The 25,754-nt window shown below is 41.1% G+C and overlaps 1 long non-coding RNA gene across 1 annotated transcript in view; it reads left to right on the forward strand.

The window, feature by feature from the left end:
• LOC149524132 (uncharacterized) overlaps positions 1-6,158 on the forward strand; it is a 36,592-nt gene extending 30,434 nt beyond the window's left edge. The window contains exon 3 of the long non-coding RNA XR_016349856.1: positions 1,815-6,158. This is a non-coding gene — a long non-coding RNA (uncharacterized LOC149524132). The remainder of the gene's footprint in view (positions 1-1,814) is intronic.
• Positions 6,159-25,754: the final 19,596 nt, after the last annotated feature.

Consider the following 25,754-nt stretch of genomic DNA (forward strand, 5'->3'; position numbering starts at 1 on the left):
ACAAGCTTAATGGATGAATGGCAGTAACTTCACAAACTCTGAAAGCCTTGTTTGCCACCAGGCAATACAAAAGCGATACTTCAACTGAGTCATAAAAATGAACTGTTTTGGTGAATGTTGCGTTTGACTAGGTTTTCTACAATAAAATCTCATACAATGAATGCTAAACAAAATAATAGTTCTCTCTGAGAAAAAAACAGTGTATTGAAAATGCATTTGTAATTTCGATTTTCATTTTATATTTTAAATGGATCCCAATAGAAAGTCAATGGAAAGACTCCCAAAGACTTCAGTAAGTTTTGGTTTATAAGTGCTAATGCTATTAAAACATAAAACCCCTAAATTAAAAAAAAAATTCTAACTGCATGTTTGAGAGCATAATCACCCACATTTCCTCATATTCATGCCAATAAAATATATATTTTCACCCACCTATCAAATGAAAATCCGCACTGACATTAAAAATTGGTTTAGTTAGTTTTCCTTACCTGTCTGAAAATGCTAGACTAGATATTTAAAAGCCTGATAAATGTAGTCTCAAATCTGTCCTGTGAGAACTTAAAAAGTATGTGGCTGTATATTTCATTTGCCATCAGTGCTTGGTTCCTAATTGGAATTTACAGTCCTCTAAAATCATATTATTTTACTGTTTTATTAATAATAATGATTTGTGTTATAGGAACCTTTGTGCTCGTGCTGCACCAATACAGAACAAAGAGACAGTTCTTGTCCCTAAGGGCATGACTACATTGCACGCTTATTTCGGAATAAGCTATTTAATACTCCAAATAGCTTGTTTTGAAATAGTGTGTCTATACAGCATATACCCATCAAAATAGCACCGAGTTTTGTTGAAATAGAGTGTATACGCTCATTTGATGCTGAATCGAATTTAAGGCCACTCGGAAACACTTCAGGCAGGTCATCAGGACAACATTCACATCCTGGAGCTTCTGCCTGAGGCTATCTGAGGCTTGAGCTTAAAGAGACCCGCCTGTACAGCCGTTTTTCAGGTTCTTCTCCTTTGCCTACCTCATTCAGGGACAGCAAAGCCTTTCCTTTGCATGCTGTGGCTGCCCTTGTGGACTCCTCAGCTCTCTAGACATGGTGCCAGACTTTCTTCCCAGCAGTTAATGGCTCTAATATGTCTTAGTGCACCTCCTGCTGCAGTTTCTGTGGGCTGCTTTCTAAGCCCTGCAGGGACAGGACCCCCCAGCTCCTTGTGGGGCAATTCCTCTCTGCTCTCCTGGAGCTGGACTTGCAGCTTGACCCCCCCAACCTCCCCTGCACATTATGCTCTCCTGCTTCTGGAGACTGCACACCAGCTCCAACTGGTGGGACTGAATTGTCCTGGAGTGGTGAGATGACCAGCAGTGGCTCCAGAATTTCCATATGTGGAAAGACACCTTTCTGGAGCTCTGTGAGTGGCTCGCTCCTGCCATCAGGCGATGGGATACCCACATGAGACTTGCCATCCCCCTCCAGAAGCAGGTTACATTACCCTCTGGAAACTCACCATGCTGGACAGCTACTGCTCTGTGGGGAACCAGTTCACTGTGGGGAGATCAACCTTCTTAGCCATGGTCATGCAGGTAAGGTGCGCTCATGCTATTGTCCCAGAAGGGTGTGTGTTGGGGGAGTAGGGAAGTCACCTCTCCGGAAGGTTTTTCAGTCCCACCTTTGCAAAATCCTAATGGGGGATGGGGCAAATCGGGGTTGCTCCTCATGTGTAGGGGATGGAGAAGGGAATGAGGCTCTGGGTCCTCCCAAGGAGCCAGGCAACCCTGTCATCCTCTTTTTGTCTCCTTCTGCAGGTGGTGAGGGCCATCAATACTGTCCGGCTGTGCAGAGTCATCAACCTGGGTAACATTGACCCACATCATCGCCTACTTTGTTGTCATGGGCTTCCCCAACTGCAAGGGGGCTGTTGACTGCACCCACAGCACCATTCGGGCCTCCAACCACTGGGCATCTGAGTATATTAACCAGAAGGGGTACTTTTCAATGGTCCTACAGGTCCTCGTCAACTACTGTGGCTATCACGGACATCTATGTTGGGTGGTCAGAGAAGGCACACAATGCACATGTCTTCCAAACTTCCAGCCTGTTCTGGAAGCTACATGCCAGCATCTTTTCCCCCAACCACTCCATCAGGGTCGGGGGGACATGGACATGCCTATATGTGTGATAGGGGATGCAGTCTACCCGCTGCTCCCCTGGCTCATGAAGCCTGCACCAGACACCTTGACCCCATCAAGGAACGTTTTAACACCAGGTTCAGCATTGTTGTGGAGGGCACTTTGGGCATCTCAAGGGGAGGTTCCATTGTCTCCTCACCCAGCTGGACCTCGATGAGGAGAACGTCCTCCAAGTGGTGGTGGCAGGTTATGTCCTCCACAACCTTTGTGAAAGCAAGGGAGAGACATTCCTGCCAGGGTGGAGGGCAGAGGCCAAACAGATCAGCAAGGCCTTAAAGCAACCATGAATGGCTGCTATCTGGCAAGGCCAATAAGAGGCTCTTAGGTGCGCATATGACCCTTGGTGGCCAGGCTATCATCCATCCAGCCGTACATGTCTGCACTCCTGCATATGGTGCGGAGATCCTGGAGGTTTGCCTCTTCTCTCCAGATCCAGGATCTCCGTACCAGACCTGGAAGGCGAATGACTCTTTCATCTTCAGGCAGGGTCCTGGGAGCTGCCTGAGGCAGTGCTGGCAGCTATCGTGGGCTCAGCCTTGGCAGCAGGGAAGGCAATGAAGAGCCCTTTCCCTTCTGCTTCCAGCTTTAAGAGTTGCAGGGGAAGGGAAGCTAGAGAGTTCTGATGAGTGTGGACAGAGCGGCCAACAGGTCACCTGTGGGATTTCCTGGAGGCCCCTTATTTCAAGATAACCACGGCTGCCCTGTCTACACATGCTCTGTTCTGAAATAGCTATTTCAGAATTGGCGTTATTCCTTGTAAAATGAGGATTACAGAATTCAAAATAAGATACCCGTTATTTCAAAATTATAATATATATAGTAGCCCAATGTCTGAAAGTCTGTAACGCTGAAGTGCTGGCTGTTCCCTCTGGGTGGCACTGTTGCCTGAAATGCTGGCTGTGCCCTCTGGGCAGCCCGTGCTGCATGGGGAGCACCGCTTGCTCCCCCGTGGCGGCCCGGCTTAGTGGCGCAGAAGTCAGCTAAGCACCACGGTGGGAGGGGAAGGGCAGTGACGTACATGGCCAGGGGGCTCCCCCGCCCCCCTTCGCCTCCCGCCGCCGGGGAGCCCAATTGGCTGCTTGCTCAGCTTGCTTCTCCGCGGCAGCCCAGCTGAGCGGCACAAAAGTCAGCTGAGCATGATGGCGGGAGGCAAAGGGGAGTGGGGCGGTGACGTGTGGAATGACAGCGGCTCCAGGCCCCATCCCCTGGCCGTGAACATCACTGCCCCGCCTCCCACAAAGGGGCTTAGCTGACTTCTGCGCTGCTCATCTGGGCTGCCGTGTGGGAGCAACTGGTGCAAGCGACCGTTTGCAGCACGGAGAGTGCGGTGCCCAAACAGCCGTTTAAGCTCTGCAGCCCCCCAAGTGAGAGGTAGGAGGGGGAGGAGAAGAGAAAGAGAGAGATAGAAAGAGAAGCAGGAGGCAGAGGAGAGCTGAGATAAAGAGAGGGAAAGGTGGTAGGAGGGGGACAGGGAGAGAGAGAGAGGGAGAGACCGGAGGCTCAGGAAAGAAGACCAACGTGGAGGAGAGACCTGAAAATCCCGTCTTATGACGGGCTAATTGGCTAGTTTTGAAATAAAAGTCTTGCTGTGTAGAAGCTCAGTTTGTTATTTCGAAATAGCGCTGCTGCATAGACATGCCCCAAGAGCTTACAATTCATTGTGATCATTAATGACTATGAATTACCACTATGAATTAGCATGAATGGTCACTGGTCCAGAAAGAAAGTGAGAATGAATGTACAACTGAGAACGTAGGGGGAGGGGGAATGAAATTCAAGTCTCTACTTCAGTGACTAGTTAATTATTTTATACAAAGTAGAACATCTTCAAAAGAGAGTTTGAGAAATGCCTGGGCCATGGCACTTCCCACAGCTTCCCTTGTCCAGAAACAGTAAACTAGAAGTGATTGGCGTGGGACTGCTAGCAGCTCCCCAAAGAAGGCCCATGGAACAGTTTGAGAACCACTGGTGGGCTATCAGTTATAAGGACTCTGTTATGTGGCTATGACTTAAAAATCAACTTTTTTTTTCTGTTTGACTTAGTTAGTTCCAGATTAACTTTGTGAATAATTTATGGCTGAACAAAACTGCAATTTTAGTGAATAAACTAACTCCATTAAACTAACTTCATTTGCTCCAGTTGAAAGTAGCAGAAATGGGAGAGAAGAACATAAGAACATAATATAAGGACCGCCATACTGGGTCAGACCAAAAGTCCATCTAGCCCAGAAACCTGTTTTCCAACGGTACCCAATGCCAGATGCTCAAGAGGGAATAAATAGAACAGATAATCGTGGTGATCCCTCTCCAGTCATTCATTTCCAGCCTCTGACAAACAGAGATTTGGGACACCATTCCTACCCATCCTGTCTAGTAGCCACTCATGGACCTAACCTTCATGAATTTATCTAGTTCTTTTTTTAACTCCATTAAATTCCCTGTCTTCACAACATTCTCTATCAAAAAGTTCCACAGGCTGACTGTGCGCTACATGAAGAAAAACTTAATTTTGTTTGTTTTAAACCTGCTAGCTATTAATTTGATCTGGTGAGCCCTAGTTCTTGCGTTATGGGAACAAGTAAATAACTTTTTCTTATTCAATTTCTCCTTACCTGTTATGTTTTTATAGACCTCTATCATATCCCTCCCCCTTAGTTTCCTTTTTTCTAAGAAGAAAAGTCCCAGTCTTTTTAATCTCTCTTCATATGGCATATATTCTAAACCTGTAATCATTTGTGTTGCCCTTTTCCAAACCTTTTTCAATGCCAATATATCTTTTTTGAGATGAGGGGACCACATCTCTATGCAGTATTCAAGAAGTGGATGTACCATAGTTTTTATAGAGGCAATAAGATATTCTCTGTCTTATTCTCTATCCCTTTTTTAATGATTCCTAACATTCTGTTTGCTTTTTTTTGACTGCTGCACATTGAGTGGATGTTTTCAGAGAACTATCCACAATGACTCCAAGATCTCTCTCTGGAGTGGTTATAGCTAAATTAGTCCCCATCATACTGTATGTGTAGTTGGGACTATTTTCTCCAATGTGCATCACTTTGCATTTATCAACATTAAAATTCATTTGCCATTTTGTTCCCCAATCACCTAGTTTTGTGAGATCCTTCCGAAGCCCCTCACAATCTTTGTTCTTAACTGTCTTGAGCAGTTTGGTATCCTCTTCAAAAATGCACCTCACTGTTTACCCCTTTCTCCAGTTTATTTGTATATATCTGTTGAATAGGATTGGTCTTAGTATGGCCCCTTGGAAGACCCCTCTAGTTACCTCTCTCCATTCTGAAAACTGACCATTTATTCATACCCTTTGTTTCCTGCTTTTAACCACTTATCAGTCCATGAGAGGACCTTCCCTCTTATCCTATGACAACTTTCTTTAAATTGGTGAGGAACCTTGTTAAGATCTGAAAATCTAAGTACACTATACACACTGGATCCTCCTTGTCCACATGCTTGTTGACCCCCTCAAAGAAGTCTAGTAGATTAGCAAGACATGATTTTCCTTTACAGAAACCATGTTGACTTTTCCCCAACAAATTATGTTGGTGAAGCCCAACACTCCTGCCATAGTCTGAGGAGTATGTAAAAAGAGAGGCCTCAAATAAAGAGGTAAGGTGCAGATGCCATATCAGACTAAGGGATCCAGGTTTCTGAGAGCCAAAAGCAGGCAGAAGTAAAATATGAAGAAGTTTTGGATGACTGATATATTTTTAGAGAGATGGAATAGGTGTTTCCAAGACAGTAAGAAGAGGGAGTGCAAAAGGAAAGAGCTGATCATGAAACTGTGAGGCAGAAAAGGGGTAAGGTGAGAGCCATGGGGGAGTGGCAAATGACCACGGATCCCCACACAATTTGAATGTTAAGATAGGGTATTTCCTGTGCTTCATTTGCATAATTGCATTTGGCCGCTATTTTGAAATACCTTCTTTCAAAAAAAAAAAAAAACGCTGTCTTGATGCAGTTATTTTGAAATAAAACCCTTCTTTCAAAATTACCCTTAAACCTCATTTTATAAGGGGTAAGTGTAATTTTGAAAGAAGGGTTTTCTTTCTAGATAACTACATCTAGACAGAGATTATTTTTTCAAAATAGGGTATTTCAAAATAGCAGCCAGATGTGATTATGCAAATGAAGTGCAGGAAATTCAAATCCACACCTCATTTGCAATTTCACTCATCTGCATTTGCATTCCTCTCTCGAAAGAGGAAAGAGGTGTAGACATACCCTTAGTCTCTAAGGGTGTGTCTAAACTACACCCCTCTGCCGACAGAGGGATGTAGATTAGGCACATCACTATTGCAAATGAAGCGGGGATTTAAATATCCCGCGCTTCATTTGAATAGAAATGGCCGCTGCTTTTTGCCAACGCGGCGCTTTGCCGGCAAAAAGCGGCAGTCTAGATGGGGATTGGTCGACAAGGAAAGCCTTTTCCAACTGATCCCTTATGCCTCATGCAACGAGATTTACAAGATCGGTCAGAAAAGGCTTTCCTTGTCAACCAATCCCCGTCTAGACTGCCGATTTTTGCCGGCAAAGTGCCACGGAGGCAAAAAGCGGTGGCCATTTCTATCCAAATGAAGCGCGGGATATTTCAATCCCCGCTTCATTTTCAATAGCAATGTGCCTAATCTACATCCCTCTTTCGGCAGAGGAGTGTTATTTAGACACACCCTAAAGTTCTTCTCAGGCAGCCTGCTTGGGAGCATTATCTCCAGCCTGATACTGCAAGGATCTGCAAGACAGTGCATCACTGGAACACAAGCCGATGATTTTCTGATGGTTGCAGAAGCTTCCCCTCAGGTAGCTGGAACTGAATAGCAAACATCAGATCTGAATGTGATAGTCATTAAGGTGGAATGGCTGGGAAGGTTATTAATGCATCTGGTCTCATTAAGATGCAGGTCATTTTTATTATCTGTAAATAGCTTGCTTCCCTGAATGCATTTCTAATCCTGATATAATTCAAAATGTTGAATTATCCAACATTTCTATTACTACTACTAAATGGAAAATAAACAATTCTCTCAACCCTTTTAGCATTAGGTCCTTGAGTGGTTTGCATCAAGCAGTCACCGGACCTCTTCCTAGCTCCCTTGTATCATTATTTTGAGCTTAATTTGTTCTGTCGGAAAGCTTCCCTGACAAAATCATATGCTTTGTAATGGTATTAGGGAAACAAATTACTCTAGAAGGCCAATTTAAGATTGTACAGATTTTCAGTGGGTAAAAGAAAAAAAAAGCCCAGCCATTTCAAAATGTGATATTATCATTGAGAGTCTTGTAATATTTGCTATTTGACATCTGTAGCTTTAATTTAAAAAAAAAAGTCGCTGTCTCATGGTTGAGGAGAAAAGCTGGAAATATGAGCCTTAAGGGCTCAAAAAGAAACAGAAGGGAAAATTAAAAGACCCTACAAGTATTACTTTTTAAAGTCTCATGATATTTCAGCTAATATCATGATTTCTTATGGGCCGTGTCCAGACTCAGGGGTTTTTTCGGGAAAAGTAGCCTTTTCCCGAAAAAACTTCCCCTGCGTCCAGACTCAAGCCGCGTTCTTTCAAAATTATTTCGAAAGAACGCGGCTTTTCTTTCGATGGCGGTAAACCTCGTTTCACGAGGAAGAACGCCTTCCTTCGAAAGTTCTTCTTTCGAAGGAAGGCGTTCTTCAATGTAAAGAGGCCGTCTTCGAAAGAGAGCATCCAGACTCGCTGGGTGCTCTCTTTCGAAAAAGCGGATTTTTCTTTCGAAAGATCCGCCTGCAGTCTAGACGCGATCTTTCGAAAGATGCTCTTTCGAAAGATGCTTTCGAAAGAGCATCTTTCGAAAGAAGCCTGCAGTCTAGACATAGCCATGGGGTGGAGGTAGACTCATGGTTTTTTTGTTGTTGTTGTTGTTGTTTTATGATTTTTTTGAACAACTGGAGATGACAATACAGCTTGATTAGGATATGAGAGTACTCAAACCTTTATTCACACTCAAACTGAGACTCAGGGTCATCGTTAGGATTTATGAAACCCTATGCAGTACTGTTAAACTGGTGACCCTATGCTCAGTGGCAGCCTGAGATGGGGGAAAGGGTGATTTTTCAGAGATGTGATTTTATCATCTTTGTCAACACACTAATCAAATGTTTTAAAGCAAATTTTAAACTAAGATCCTGTAGACCAGTGAGCCCCAAACTTTTCCACATCACGCCCCCTTTTTGATATTTGAGAAACCCTCATGCCTCCCCCCCGCAATAGCAGTGAAACTTGTTAAAAAAAAAAAAAAAGGAACTGACCGGGGCTGAAAAACAAAAATAGCAGCAAAACTTATGGGAGAGAGGGCAAGGTTGGGCAGCCTCGTGCCCCCCCCCTCGGAATTTCTTCACACCCACCAGTTTGGGAACCCATGCTGTAGACTAACACAGTAAATTCAGAAACTGACAGCATCTACCTGGGGTTGGCAAATGACTTCTAAAAGACTTCATTAATGCTTGAATGGCTCTTTCACAGATTCAGTGTTCTGCTAATAGGTCTGGCAGGTTTTTTTACTTTTAAGTTAAGTATAGTGTCTCCAGACCAAGCATAGCCACAGAACAAGGACAGGAAGAGGTGGGTGGGTGGACATTAAAGACCCAGTGATGTCCTAAATTTGTGGGTTCCCTATGAATCTGCATATTCTGCTTATGGCTAAGGATGTCTCCACTAGAATTTCTTTCTGGATTAAAACTGGGACCTTTTATGGATTAAAAAAGTTTGGATAATTTTTATTAATTAATCTCATATTTTCACATTATTGTTTTCATAATGTTTCTGTCCAGCAAAATACCTTTATACAGATCATAAACACATAAGCATGGCCATACTGGGTCAGACCAAAGTATTCCCTACAGAAAGAACTGGATGAATAGCAGGCACTTTTGCTGTCTGCCTTGGTCTTTGATCAGAATAAGTTGGCATTGGTGTTCCTGAATTCTTCAGAGAAAGGAATAGCTTGTGTGTTGCTTATGGTCACATCTGTTTCAGGATTGGCACATGTATAAATAAAGCAAATCACATCTAGACTATACTACACTGCTAATCACCAATATCTGTTACAAATAGACAGAGGAGTATGCGGGTACTTGAAGATGGACCAAAATATGTTAATTAGAAAATTAGGTACAGCAAAATTTTTGTTTTGTTTTAATTTTTTGAGGGGGGCAGGTTTGTTTGGGGTTTTGTTTTGTTCTAAGGAAACCTTATGTCCAGGGTTAAGGTGAAAGTAATAAAGCAGAACAGTAGTGCATCATTTGGTCATCTGTGGGCCGTTGAGCAACACGTTGTGAGGAAGGGCAGCTGTGCACTCCTGGAAAACGTGGGACTGAGGATAGAAAAGGTAGAGCTGAGTATAGTCATTGGCCCTAAGTGCTGCCTGAGGAGAGGCCTTCTCCCGCCACACACACGCATTTGGCGCTGCTCGTAGTGCATGGCTTGATACTCCAGCACAGCGCTCCTGCAGCAATTTAAAGGGCCTAGGGCAACTGTCTCCCCTCTCCACACCCCATTAGCAGGCCTGGCCATTGCTATATTCTCAGACCAACTTTTGGGGGTCTTCCCTGTAAAATATACAGCAGTGAATAGGTCCCCAAATTCTTAAGGAATCTAGTCTGAATGCAATCTTTGCCAGCAGATTTTCCATCTTTTTTCCTATGGTATATTGGGGATGATAATGGTGAAATAATAAGGCTTTGTTGGACATTTAGAAGGTGCTCTTTCTGAACCTTCTGTCTAGTCAGCTTGTCAGTTTGATCTCTAAATTACAGAGAAGGTCTGAGGGGATAGCATTGCCCATCACCTTCCACTGATGATTATTACTGGGTCAATGACTGCAAGCCTACAGCAGAGTGCCCAGGTTTATGAGTGGAATTAGTCAAGGCTCTCCACTGTCTCATTCCTTGTCTTTAAGTGGAAAGATTTAAAAAGCATTCTTAGTGCTTTTACTCTATTCATATCGCTGCTCTTCTCATACCCTTTGAAAAGTGCAATGTTAGGCTCCATGGACTTGATTCTTCCATTGAAACTGAGCTGGTTTAGAGTCCAATGTGTGAATGGTGTGGGGGAAGGAGAAGCACATTTTTATATCCATCTCACCAGAAACAAGGTTGTGAATTGACAGTGTTTTGTTTGCATGATTCTGTACCTGACCTATCTAATCACTGTAAATGATAATTTTCAAAAACGAATTCCACTCTGTGTGACACTCGGGTAAAGTACAGCTTTCCAACTCCTGCCCTGGGATATGGTGATTCTAGCTGCTGCTACTTTTGTTTGCACTAATGGCCAAGTTGGCACTATCTGTCTTAACAAGTGTCTGTCAGCTAAAATGCTTGCCTCTGTAATATGTTGCTACTGGAGTAGTAGTTTGTCCAATAGTTTATCTCTGCGGCACCAAGTTTATTCCCATATACTAGTGTGATTAATGCCATCACACAAAGTAGGGTTTTTTTTACCCCTCAGGAAATAGCAGATTAACAATGGACATGTTTTCGTTAAACCCATTTCTTCACAGTTCACATTAATAGTCTGGTGACCATCTGGAGATATTTTTCTCTTGAACAATGTAGCCTAACACACTTAAAATACATTTGCAATGTAGGTAACAGAGCCATGTGGCATGTCTGCATCATGCTTTCTTTCTGACCCAATGCATAACTAGAGGGCAAATGGAAGAAAATGTCCCTGCCACTTCTTTGCAAATGTGTGGTAAGGTTATTGTGGGCTGTGAAGAGGAAATGCATAATGTCTGACTTTGTTATTTAGGTCTAAATGGGACCAGAGGGTATGGAGCTGAAAATGCCATCCCTGTCGGTATCAGAAAGACAAGCACGTAACACTGATGTCACAAAATCCTCAAGGGATTTTCTATAAGTGGGGGAAAGTTTGTAGGCCCACACTACTATAAAACACTGCTTTTTTTTTGGCTTTCTTTAACCACTGGATTAGTCCATTTGGAAGGCTGTGCAGGGCTTTAATTCCAGGAGGAGAGACATGCAGGCCGCCCCCTGCAGTAGCTTGGTCTACAAAACTCCTCCTGCTCTGGAATGAGTTTAATTAGTGCTGCCACCTTTCTTCACTTAATGATCACAATCCCTTTTATTACTGATAAAATTCCAATGTAAGGTGTGCCAGTGTAGTTGGTTTTGAGCCTGGTTGCCTTCTGAGAGAAAGGGGGGATTGGAGAAGGAGAGGGAGGGACGAGAAAACAGTTCACATGCAGTTATGAGTGACCTTGCAATGCTGAACTGGCACACTCTGCAGAGTCAATAGCCAGACAAGTTTCTGTGGCAGATTCAATAAAGGGAAAGAGAGCTAGTGTGTGGTTGGGGGTGAGAGAGCAAGACAAGTAGATTAAAACAAACTGGTGGCACCGCTACTATCATGTCAGTGCTCTCTCACAAGTTTTGAAGCAAAAATTTGATTCACACAAATGAGAGCTGTAGCAGTGCTAAGCAATCAGAGGATTAAAAAATGTAATAATTTTATGCTCTGTCTGGTATAAAACCAGGGAGTTGAACATAAGGCAGCTAGTCAAAAATAATCAGAAGCTAACATTCAGTTTCATGTTGGTGAACCAAGAATTTGCGTTTTAAAAAAATTAACATATTTTTAAAAATTATGTTCTATCTCTTGGTGGGGAGAGTGTTCTAAGGAATCAGCTTTCTGATAGAAAGAAGCATCAAAAGCAGTGTCTTGCTTCAAACCAGTGCTCTGCTTCATCAGGAAGAACTGGTAAAATATAGCACAGGCCATCACTTTTTTTTAATAAAGGTAATATGCTTATGGATCATGTTTAATGCAAATGCTGTATCTCAGTACACAGGATGCTTAATCAGATCATAACATGTTCAATCACAAAATTCACAACAGTGTCTGATCCAGCAGATGCATCTGTTTCTCTCTGGTAACAAAAGTCAATGAATCTTATTGTTTTTCTGGACCTCTTCCAAGAGGTAAAAGGAACTGGGAATCTAATACCCTCTACCCTCTTCTGTTGTGTCCCTGGTTACTGGTAGCTCCTTAAATCAAGGCACTGATATCCAATAGCTAGGTACATCCTGTAAGATTTATTGATCATGTCTGCACTGTAGGAGTATTCACACTACACTTACTAAAACCCCTAATTTGCTCCCAGTCTGCACTGGGCTTAGTGGAAAACCTGGTCTGGATTCTCTGAGGTCTTGTAGTTTCTTTGACTATTGCAATTTACAGGCCAGAAACCTAAGGGAGTGTGGCAGGAGTGGGAGTTGGGGAATGGGGATAGGGACAGCTGGCGAAAGTTTAAATCAGTATATTACCCTTTTAGCCAAACTTGATTTGCAGGAAATTTTCACTACTAGAACTTCAGCTCTTACTCACCAGTTCAACTACACTGAACATTGTGAAAAAAGGATCTGCCCTGCTAAATCAAACCAAAAGTTCATTTAGTGAGTTTTCTGTCACTTGCAAATATCAGAAGCTTCCAGAAAAGGTGCAAAAAATCAAAACAGCTAAATAGGCAATAACCTTTGCACAAGGGAAATTTCTGCCTAACCCTTGAAAATTAATGGTTGGCTTGTGCCATGGAAATTGAATGCTCAACCATCCCTTTATAAATGTTTCATCCCATATAATATAATTATGGATGCTCTAATTACTCATATAAAATGTTGGGTTTTTTTAATCCTGCTGATCTCCTGGTGGTGTATTTAAAAGGGTTGCCTTTTGTGTAACTGAAACCAAAATTTGGGGCTTAATGATCTATGAATATCTCCCCAAAAGATCCTGGGAGTTATGCTGTCCTGTACTAATGCATCACAATCATAAAGAGCTGGGACAAGGATCTGTAACCAGTGAACCATCCAAACGGGTGATAAAGACAGGAGCAAAGGAGATGGGAGTGGACAACAGATCACCTGATTGATTAACTTTTCATTCCCTCTGGAGCACCTGGCATAGGCCACTCTTGGAAAACAGAATCACTGTTCTTATCCAGTATGGCTGTTCTTATGTTGTTATCTTCAATTTTCTTATGGAATTTTATATCAATTTGAAATTTTGTAAATATAATGCTTCATGTCTCTTGTGAAGATTTGTCAAAGCTGAAGTTCTCTGGATCATAGATTATAGAATCATAGAACACTACAACTAGAAAGTACCTCGAGAGGTCATCAAGTCCAGTCCCCTGCCCTTACAGCCAGACCACGCAATATTTAGACCATCCCTGACAGATGTCTATCTAACCTGTTTTAAATATCTCCAGAGATGGAGATTCCACAACCTCCATAGGTAATATATTCCAGTGTTTAAAAACTCTGACAGGTAGGAAGTTTTTCCTAGCGTCCAACCTAATCCTCCCTTGCTGCAGTTTAAGCCCATTGCTAAACACTGAATAAATTACCTATGGAGGTTGTGGAATCTCCATCTCTGGTCTTCTGGTAGTCAGAGGCTAGGGATATCACCAACAGAAAGTTGCATCCCTGAGTATCTTGGCTACTAGCCAATGGCTTATGTATCCTCCATAATTTATCTAATTATCTTTTGAAACCCAATATACTTTTGCCTTTCACAATGGACCCTGGAAAAGAGTTTTACAGGTTGGCTGTGTGTTTGTGTAAATAAGTACTTCCCTTTGTTTTTAAACCTGTTTTTCAGTACTTTCTTATGGTGTGTGAAGGAATAATTAATAACATCCTGCTAATTTTCTCATCCCATTCATGATTTAAATGATCGGTACTATATTCTCCTTGGTTTTCTCTTTTCCAAGATGAAAAGTCCCAGTCTTTTCAATTTCTCCTCATATAGAAGCTGTCCCATACCCATTATAATTTTTGTTGTCCTTCTCTGTAATTTTCCTAATCTAATCTAATCTAATCTAATCTAATCTATGGGACAATTGAAACTGCCTACAGTATTCAATGAGTACATATATCATAGATTTACATTATTGGCATTATTATATTTTCTATCTTTTTTATCCCTTACTAATGTTAGCTTTTTTGACTGATGGTTCATGTTGAGAAGATGTTTTCAGAGAATTATCCACAATGACTACAGGATTTCTTTCTTGAGTGGTCACAGCTAATTTAGATTCCATCACTTTGTGTATATACTTGGGATATGTTTTCAAATATGCATTACTTTGCATTTATCAACATTGAATTTCAACTCCCATTCTGTTCTCCGGTCACCCAGTAGTAGTATGCAGGTATCTTCTTTAATTTATGCTCTGGGGAAGCAGGAAGAGCTTATCTTTCAATTCTTCAATGTAACTGGAGACTATGGCTAACTATGAAAGTGTCTGGATATGTTTGAAGCTTACTGTACACCTCAGAGTAATGTGGTTTATGAAGGATTATGTTTCACTGGAGAATTCAAGGACCAGGGGAAAATGTCGAATCTTTCATTGGGTAAAGACTGATTTTTATTTTTATTTTTTTCGAGCTGCTAAGTGTGAAAATTTTGGAGACAGGCTGGTTGTGAGGTTAATAGATAACAATATTTCACAGCAGCTATCGTTAAAAATAGAATTAACCCTACACAATAGCTAGTCAAATAGAAAATCTGTCTAAGATGGTAAAACAAGAAAACAAAAAGCAACTTATCAAATTTGAAAAACAATAAATTAGCATAGAAACTGTGAACAGATGCAGTGTGCATTCAGAAAGACATTACCATAATACTCCTGAAACAAGGAGAAAGTATTCCTCGATTAGACAGACAAATTCCAGGAAAACACCAAAGCTATAAAGCTAAAAGCACAAATGTTGAAAAATTCAAAGCTCAACAGATGTATAAAATGTGGACATTTTTGCAAATGTTTGCTGACTCTCATTGAAAACAATCAAGAGTCATTGTCTCTGGGATCTATCACATGTGATGAGACAGAGGCTGCCTGGAGAATGAAACTGAATATGCATGAAAATGTACTTTAAGGACATAACATGTCACAGTGTGATTGAGAAACTGAAATACATTTTTGCTCATGCTTGTATTCCAGAACAGCTAGTGATGGACAGTGGACTATAGTGAAAATCAAGTTATTATGAATGAAATACAGTTTTGATCATATTACTAGCAGCCCACAGTACCCACAGACAAATGAAAAGGCTGAGACAGCTGTACAGATATCAAAGATCCATTCCTTGCTTTTCTGAGTTACAGATCAATAGCAGCTATTCGATATAGCCCAGAACTCCTGATGGAAGAAAACTCCAATTGTTTTCAATTCTTGAAACATTAGCTCTATCTCCAAAGTGGCCAGACATGAAGACAATAGTCAAGTTGGATAAAAAGAAGCAAGAAAAACTCTACAAACAGTTTTACAACCGACATCCAGAGAAAAGTAAAATCTAGAACCTGGTGTCCATGTTTGTTCATTTTTTTCTATCTATCCAATTTGAGATAACTTCAGCTGTTGTACAGAAGAAGAATTCAGTGGGCAGATCCTATGTGATTGAGACTGGCAGTGCAAAGTTCAGCAGAAGCAGCTGAAATTTTATTTGGTTTGTTCCTCAGAAGAACAATCAACAGAGCAATCTCTGCAGATGGCAGTCAGAGAAAGGAAATAATTAAAAGGATGCTGAACCTACTGCAGACTATTGTTGCGCCTAATGGACACCTAGATGTCCAAGTCTCATGATTTGAAAACCAGTATGAAACAGAGCTGTTTAACAAGCCAATCCACACTTACCTTAAAAGATAATTTGCTAGTACAGTAAAACTTGTGTTATCTGGTACGCTCGGGATTAGGGTGTTCTGGTTATCTCAAAATTCCAATTATCGGAAGGTTCCCTCAACCTAGGAAAAACCAATGGACAATAATAGTAAAACTCAGGTTTTTAATATTGGTAGTTTTGTAGTGTGAGGCAGTTGGTCTCATATTTCTATTTTGAGTTAAAAATGATTAGTACTTCTTAAATAAAAAATTAAGCCAATCATGGTAAACCAAGCCAGGCCTGTGCACCTAAAGATGACAGTATTGTGGATGGGGGTGATGCCAGTTAACAAAGTTTTCTGGTTATCAGAGTACTGGATAACAAAGATTTCACTGTATATATTTTGTAAAAGGTAAGGACATAAATGAATTGTATTATAATGTTCAGCCACTACATAGTGATGTGTGAAGCATGCCTTATTTCAACTAACTTCTGCCATATATGGCAGAACATTAAATAATGTTCTCATGAACAAATCTGATGTATATCTCTCTCAGAAGGAAGCTCTCTGACCCTCCCATATCTGGCACTGGAGCCTCATCTACTAGGAGAAAGTCTGCAACTTACCATGTACAAGGTGTACTTGGCAAATCTATCCAGCATTTATATCACACTCGTCAATATGGCATCTAGAGCCTTTTCCTAGTGCCTGTTAATGTTCACTCTAATCTTGTCCATCCATGTGCAGATTTTTTCCATCCATTTGTGGAATAAATTTTTATTTTCACCAAGGCATGTTCAAATGTCCATCACCAAGCCTAGTTATGGGTGGTCTGCTGATTGGGTGGACAGCATTTGAATCTCTCCTGAGCAACCGTGCAAGTGCACAGCTTACAAGGAAAAGTGCTGCACAGTAAATTTAATGGAACCAACACCATGGATTGATATTGTTGAAATGTACATGTGTACCGGATATATAATTAACTAGAACATTAACATAAACAAGCAGGTGACTATATTTTAGTAATCAAAAGCTGGGATGCTTTGGTGGAAACTTGTTTAGGATTGTGAAATATTCAAGTGCTCCATATTTCCAGCTCTTTTCTCTGATCTGTCACATTTCGGTTGGAATTTCTCTGTCTGAATTAGATCTTCCTTTTGCATCCCTTGGTAGCGAGGGTCGGAGGGCATAACTGGAACAAATCACTCTTAATCATGCCCTTTGTCATGCTATCCCAGGGCCAGAAAAGGGGTTCATAGCAGGAAGACAGGGGGGTTACTCACTAATCTGACTCATTTACTCTTTTCATTTGTGTTTTATCTGAAGAAATATCAATGCAATGTTGTCACTTGACAACCTTTGTTCTTGAACATAGGATTGGTGTGAAAAACATGTTCACCCCAGTGAAATGTGTGTGAAAGCAACTATTTAATATAGTACCGTGGCTTGAATAAACCTCTGGAAATACAGGGGTCTTTCCTTTCAGTCTTCTTGAGATCGGATATATGTAGGTGTGAACCAGATGAAGTAGGAAGGAAATTCTTCAGAATTGGACACCTCCCTTTTGTGGTTAGAATCAGAGAGAGCACTTGAAGAAAATACTGCCCCAATTTTACCACCTTAAAACATATTTCATGGCACCTCACTCTGCAGGAGGTTGCTTATCCTTATTCCTTGGGAAAAAGTGTTAAAATTCAGTTTCTTTTTGGATTTTGTTCTGTGCGGGTTTTATTGTGAGGAAGAATATTTTCATTTTATTTTGATTAATCATACCATTGGCAAGAAAGGAAGGGATAAAAAAACATCTCAGTAGGTCTGGTTATGGTATCTGAGAAATGTTTTAATCAATTCAAATAGATAAAAGGATTTAGCATTGTGATAGGGCAGATGATCTACACTACTGGGAAAGCAGTGAAGATGAGTCTATGGGCTCAAGCTAGCCCCACTTGTCACTTGATGAAGATATAACCAACCCCAGAAGCCAAATAAAGGGGAAAAGCCTGACAGGTTCAAGGCTGATTGGCTAGGGAGAAGGTTTTCTGCTTGAAGAGAACTTTGTTGGCAGAGTTCTGTTGAGATGGGCTGGCTAACTGGAGCAGCTACTGGGGAGGAGCAGATTCATGCCAAGGAGTAGGCTACATGTGAGTAAGACTCTGTGGGACCCAAGCATGGGGGAAAGGTCAGGGATGCTCCACAGGAAGAATTTTGGGTGACTAGTATTGAATTCTTTGATTTTGTTTAGAACATTTCAGGGCTATGCTCTTCTAATATCCTGCCTCCTCTGCTGAAAGGAAGGACTGAAGGACAATTAACTGGTGGGTTGGAGTCCACCTTAGAGAGAGACGTCTTCCCCATGGGGACATGTATAGGCACCTGGAAGGTTCACAAAGGGTTGCTGCCCCAGGCGTACCATTACAAATATGTTGTGCCATTTTCAGTAGCATGCTGATAGCAGCAGGTTACTGATTTCCAACCTATTTACAAATGGTTTATTAGAATATAGTTCCCAATCCTTCACTGAGTTCCATATAGACTGACCTCTGATCCTATGCATTGCCCCACTGAAGTGAATAGGATTGTGTGTGAACACAGAGACTTATCCATGCTGATCTCATTGAAGGATAGAGGCCCTGATTTTGCATAGTTAGCACAGGAATGGTCATGAAATCACAGAAGTGTCTCGTAATATTTTCATTTTCCTTCATTTATTTGGGGTTCTCTGGAAATGTTCTTTGTAAATCTAATGGAATATTGTATATTACAATTACATTCTATAACAGTTATACAGAATCTTTAAATATTTGCAAAACTATTTTTTTTAAAACACTTTTGTTTTAATGAACACATGATAAAATTGGAGAATATGTGCCTTTGTTATATCTGATATCTATACCCAAAAATTTACCGTGCAACTTTAAAACATACTATAAGTCATGCAGCAAGGATAGTGACAACATTAAAGAGAAATCAACTTTTAATAAGCAATACAAATGTATCAGAGACAAGCCAAGAAAATCAGTTGTTCCAATCAATTTTCAAAATGAAATTAACTCACTACTATAAAATGAAAAATATGAAGAATAATCCATTGTGGGTCTGTTATAAAAAAGACTAGATATGCACCAAACGTTACTGGGTATGTAATAGCTGTTTTCCTCCATGAATTTTTTGTTGGGATTATCTATTAAAAGTCTTTTTGCAAAAATTTACACACTTCTCAAGTTCTCAAAAATAAGAAGACCTCTGAACAATGTTTTCCTGTAAAATATGATCAATGCAGCAATTCTTCTGTCATAAGAAAGTTATTCTGCAGTGTATCTCTGGAATTCATAGTGCATGATGAAATCTGATAAAAATAAGGTAACATTATCAAGGGCTAAATGAACATTAAAACACTGCAACTGCTGTGACAAAGTTGATGTTTAAAATATACATACAAAGAAACCATTTAAGGGAAACCCCTGCTCATTATTTTTTCCATCAGATAATGTCATGTTCTACAAAACTGTACCTTGTTATCTTATGTCATTTGTACTTAGTGTAAAGCCCCACACTGCAGCTGCATCTGACAGGCCACAAATTGTTTTCAGCATTTTCTCTGCAATGGATTTCATGCTGGACAATCTTTGGTACCTTAAAACTTTCATACCATTCACATGTTCCTGTGTTCACAGCAGCTGGATGTGTTCCTGTGTTCCTTGTGTCAGTTGGATGAATTCTTTATCTTAGCCACGCTGTCTTCAAAATCAAAAGCAGGGATTTTTTTGATACAACAGTTTTGAATGTCCAGAACTTCAATAAGTGTAATAACTCTTCAGAACAGAGTTAATGATATACTCTTGAGCAATGTGTCATGTCTTCCTGCCTGTGTCTAAAGAACACATGCTACAGTTAGTTGAAGTCATACTTCAAAGGGGTCACTCAGGAAACTTCACTCTGCTGCAGATAATTGCTTAAAAATATTTGTTTATATTCAGTAAACCTGCTGCATACAGAGTATCCAAAAGATGCACGGGTGCATTCTCAGGAAATGATGAGAGATTTAGCAGCAAAAACTCCTTTAAAAGGCAATGAAAATCATGCAGCTGAAACAGTGTTCAATTCTTTGAATATTTACTGTGCCTCCACAGTGTCCCTATTTACTTTAAGCTTATAAATATGCAATATAATTTTATTTTAATGCTATATTTAAGCAATAAGACAAGATAATAGGCAATGGATTTCTAGGCAATTATAGAAACTCTCGAGGGCATAATTCCTTCATATGCTAAGGACTAAAAGTGTATTAAGGATACTACCAACTGAAATTTTCAAATGAAAGTAGAGATAAAAAGGGAGTCATGTCTATTTCCTTAATATGCTTAATATAGGTACGAACTTGCAGTTAGCAAGTCAATTCATATCTTTTTTTCTAATGTCATTTCCTTTAAAAATACCTTTTATAATTGCATATCTCAAAAGATTCCAAAGCATGTATTGTATATGTTGTCATCTTTATGGTAGAGAATGGCAGCCAACTAAATGGTCCTAAAGATACTGGAGGCAAATCCCTACCCTGATGAAGAGCTGATGTCACCCTTATAAGATTTTATCTGCAGTGTTCCCGAATCTAGGTAATTTAAAAGCGGGCAATGTTTATTAAAGGCTATTTAGGTAAATTAGGCTACGTCTAGACTACATGGCTCCGCCGACGGAGCCATGTAAAATAGTTTATTCGGCATAGTCAAAGAAGCAGGGATTTAAATAATGCCTACTTCATTAAAATAAAAATGGCCACCATGCTGTGCTTGACAACCAGCTGATTGTCGGCACAGCACAGTGGCCATTTTTATTTTAATGAAGCGGGGATTATTTAAATCCCTGCTTCTTTGATTATGCCGAATAGACTATTTTATATGACTCCGTCGACGGAGCCATGTAGTCTAGACGTAGCCTAAGAGTATGTAAGTTCCCTCCTCTCACTGTAGTAGTAGTAGTAGTAGTAGTCCATCAGTGATGATGATGATATTGTTGCAGTTCTCATATATGGCTATTCATATGACTCCACAATCTGAATCTTGATCCACAGAGTGAGCCTTATTATGGGCATGGGAAGTCGGTATCTATGATGTTTATTGATGCAACTATGTGGCACCTTTTATGGGCAGACTGGAAATAATTTTGTCAGTCCGGTCAAATTTCTCACATCTTGCTAGAGACTATCAGAGAGTCCTGTTCTGAGACATTTGCTGAAGTTTTTTGGGACAGATTGCTTTTTAGATGATCTTTTAAGTGTTTTTTATGAATGATCCTGACCCCTGTCCTTATACAAGATCTGTTTTGGGAGATAATGGCCTTCCATTCTGATGACATGGCTGGCCCACCTAAGTTGTGCTCTCAATAACTTTTCCTGAATGCTAATTGTGTTCACTCTTTATTTGGTTACTCTGTCCTGTCAGAAAATGCTCATTCCTGAGTAGAGGGAGCACAGGTGAAATTACTCAAGCTGTTTAATGTGACATCTATAAGTAGTCCATATAACAGGACAGGTGTTAGAACTACTGCACTTTAGATCTTTAATTTGGTGGAGAGATGGATGTTGTGTTGGTTAAGAACTTTTGTGCAAAGTTGACAAAGGGCCCAACTGGCTTTACTAATTCCAGAGGAGATTTCTTTATCATGGGAATACCATTTGAAATGGCACTGCCCAAATATTTGAACTGATCCATGTTTTTCACCTGTGTACCTTGGATGAAGATGGCTGACACGGGCAGTGGAATGAGGTGCTGGTTAGGAGAAGATCTTTGTCTTCCCAAGACAGATGGTAAGGCCAAAGAATAAGGATCCATCAGAAAATCTATCAACAATGACCTGAAGGTTGTCTTTCTTATGAGCCATCAAGATACAATCAACTGCAAAAAGTGCCTCACTGAGAAACCTCTCTGATTTTTGAAGACCAATTTCTAAGACTAATACACTAAAGAAAGAATAATCAACTCAAGAGTGGATATATCTCCCCTGATCCAAGTCCCTTGTTGCATGGCTGAGAATACAAGTAAGGAACAAGCTGAAAAGCACTGGAGCAAGTATGCAGCCTTGCTTTGTTCCATTCAAGTTTCAAATGCATAAGAGGGCAGCAGTGGTGAATATTTGCACAGTCATTTGGTCATGAAGCAGGTGGATAGTTTGTATGAAGCTTTTTGGGCATCAAAGTTTACATGAAATAGCTCATAACGCTCCCTGTTGACTGTATCAAAAGTTTTGGTCAAATCAATGAAAATTACATGCAGATCCCTATTCTGCTCAAAACATTTTTCCTGGACCTGCCTTACAACAAAATCGTGTCTCTATTGCTGCGACATTGCAGTTCTGTCAGAGTCTCCTCAGATATGTTTGCAATGTCTTTAAATGGAACGTGAGGTAGTATTTTGCCAGAAGTTAATGCCTCTGCAACATCCACAGTTTGCTTTGCTGCCTTTGTTTTGGAACAGTGATATAATAAAAGCATTTTGAAGACTAGAGGCATTTCTTCTTCCCCCCACATGCTATGCAGGATGTCATGAAACATCCTCAAGCCGTTGGGCCTGCTTCTTTATACAGTTCTGCCGAGATAGCATCTTTTCCAGAAGCGTTGCCAGAATTCAGTTGTTTGATAATCTTTGAAACTTCCTCAGCTAATGGAGAGAGGTCCCCTTTGATGGGTTGCTCAAGTAAGTTATCATGCTGATTAACTTTGGATGGTCTATTGAGTCAATTACATCTTTGTGTGATTCCCACCTTGTCTTTGATGCAGGTTGTGCCATCTGTTGACTTGGAGGAGGCTGTGCCAGATTTAGATGGTCCATAGGCTGCTTGAGAGAATCAAAGAACATGTTTGCCTTGTTTGTATGTGAATAATTCTGGATATCTGCAGCTTTCCTCTCCCACTACTCATCTTGTTTTCTCCTTAGTTCAAACTGGACCTTGCTGTGTAGGTACTTAAACTTAAACTTACCTTTCTTTTGAAATGGAAGTGAGTTTAGTCTGCCATTTTAACAAATGCTTTCTGCTCATCACTTAGGAGTTTGGAAATGTCCTTGTTATTCTCATCCTAACCATTCCTTGTGTATAGTTTTCTTTGGCACTAGCACTGTGCCAGTAATCATACATTTAAAATGGTTCAGTTTTTCTGATGGGCTGCCAGTGACTGGCAGGCATTAAAAAAAGCTTGTCATCAACTGTCTGTTGAAACTGTGCCTGATGGGTGGGGTGCTTCAGCTTTGCTATGTTGAAATCTGTTCCATTAAGCTTGGAACACCAATGTTATGAAGGAATGCTAAGCAGGTTCAGTGTTGTCCTTACCAATCTGTGGTCCATCCAGCATTCTGCACCATGTGTGGCTCTGGAAAAACTGACATCATGGGTGTCTTTTTGGTGGATGACAACATAGTCAGGTGCCATATTTCTGACCATGGGTGCATCTCTGTCATTTTATTTTGCCTAAAGATGGTATTAGTGATGAGCAGATTGTTCTGCACATTTACTCAATAGGGGAAATCCATTGCTGTTCATATTTACCACTGAATGTCATCCTATCACATCTCTCCAGCCACTCCTGTCTCTAACAACTCTAGCATTAAAGTTTCCCAGCAGGATTAGTTTGTCATATGCAGAGTTTGATCTGATGATGGAGTTCAAGTCCTCGCTTTCCTCTTTGCTACTCAGTGTAGGTGAAAAAACACTGATGATAGTGACTTGACATAGAGGATTCAAGGAAATCAAAGTTTCATGAGTCATTCATTGAAACCAACAAGAAGGTCAGGAAGTTGTTTCTTATGGAAAATAATGTTCTTATGGCAAATACAATTCCATGAGTCCTGCTCTGGAGACGAGAGCTGTTCTTCTCTCAGGCCTTTGTGCATAGCCTCCATCCATAAGAGTGTGGCCATGTCCATGCTCCGAGGGTGAATCTTTTCTTTTTTAATATTTTTCACTGCTTTTGGATGATCTGCCAGCCATGGTAGATCTGGCCAGATATTATGAGGCAGGCAATGTTTAGAGCACTTTTTCTAGCCCCTTTCCTTTAAAAAGTGCTATCCTAAAAAGATCTGCCCATTCACCTAGGATGTTGCTAAACTTCTCTGCTGCCCCATGGATGGAGATGAATGGCCACTACTTGTTAGGCCACCTACTTGGAGGATTGTGGCTATGACTGCCAGTGGTCATCTCCACCTGTCACTTCACCATGTCCCAATCACCTCAGGACTTAAATTAATGGTACAATGATAATGTTGATAAGATGTTAATTGAATGAGAGTTGTGAGAAAACCTATTCAGGGTACATGGGGGACTAGGGAGGTGTAGTATCTCCACTGAAGGAGCATGATGTGCTCCTTTGGAAGTAGTTCATCCACTTTGGTCCCCACTGATACTCAGTTCTCACCTGTGGCTTCAAGTATCTGCTTGCATACAGCAGCAACCGTGCTCAGGGAAATAGCTCTGATGAGTGAGCCGAGTCAGGTGAGGGTAGCAATGAATCTTTTGTCCTTGGTGACACAGGGAAACTGCCTTTCTCTAGCATGCAAAGGCTGTTCTGGTGGACTGGAAGGAGGGGATTTCATGGCCATGCACTCAGGTCATTTATGTACTGTGGGGCATAGAAAGCATGAGAGGAGCACTGAAGTTTTCCTGGTCACTCACTGCAGCTAAGTCCTCCATTGTAATGATTCTCTGTGACACTTGCAATTAGATACTACAGCCAAGAGAGTGGAACTGCCTCTGTATAATGGCTTTCTTACTTCAAAACTTCCCACAGAGGTTTTCTCAGAAACCACCCTGTGAGGCTTCTTCAAATTGCATGTCTGGGTGCAGAGAGGAGAGAGGGGTCTACAAGGCTATAGCTGTCCTCTGAAAAGAAAGGGAAAATTGTGCTAAGAAGGGGCAGGGTATGGGTGGAGCCTTGACTTTCCCACCCAAGTCACCAACAGAAATGAATGAGCACTTGAATTTACCCTGTAAAAGGTAACTTTATTCCCCCATGCTAGAGCAATTCTTGAATTGCCTTGTGGTAGCACTAAGAGCCTGGTACCTATTGTGCAAAGCATTTTTTATTCTGATAACAAAGATATACTCTCTGCCCAAATTATATTACAGTCTGAGTTTAAGACAAAAGGTAGATAGAACATATAAATAAAAAGAGCTGATGGTATGAAGGGATCACAAGCCTTGTGTCATCCTTGCTAAGAGCTAGGTGCAAAGGATCAGTTTATCCCTATGCAAGTATAATGGGGCTAGACACTAAGGTCATAGAGGAGTCCTCAAGGAGGCTAGAGAAGCTCTGGAAGGACTGGCCAATCAGGGGTCCGGGAGGACTACAAAAGGAGCTGCAGAAACAGAGGCAGCTCACTTGCAGGACAGACCTGGAAGGGAGAAAGATCAAGAGGTCTAGCTAGCAGAACCAGGGACAGTGCAGAGTGGGGAGCTGTTCAGCACACTGTCTCCAGGAGGAGAAGCCCTGGAGGCACTACTCTCCTACTGAGTGGGGAAAGAGACTGGAGTGGACTCAGAGACACTGCAGAGCTTACCTCTGTTAGAGGTGTACCCCGGAAGGGGGTTGTGAATGCACATAAAACTGTGTGACTCAGCCAGAGGGCTGAGTAGCTGTCAGGCTTTTAAAACTGAGACAGTGCAGGAACCTGCAATTGGGGTGCTCACAGGAGGTTACAGCAAGATACTCATATTTTTTAAAATCACATGCTGGAGTAATGTAAAGAGGAACTCACGAGAACACTTATTAAAATTGCACCATTGAACTGAAGGGGCTAGGGAAAATTGCTGCCTTCTCATGCCAGTCAACCCCTCTCTGGATAATATCTTAGTTATCCCAGCAGGAGATAATATATCTCTACAGCTCATAGACTTAACC

Source organism: Pelodiscus sinensis, chromosome 6, assembly GCF_052426305.1.
Source record: "Pelodiscus sinensis isolate ZL-2025 chromosome 6, ASM5242630v1, whole genome shotgun sequence".
In the NCBI taxonomy this organism is placed as follows: domain Eukaryota; kingdom Metazoa; phylum Chordata; order Testudines; family Trionychidae; genus Pelodiscus; species Pelodiscus sinensis.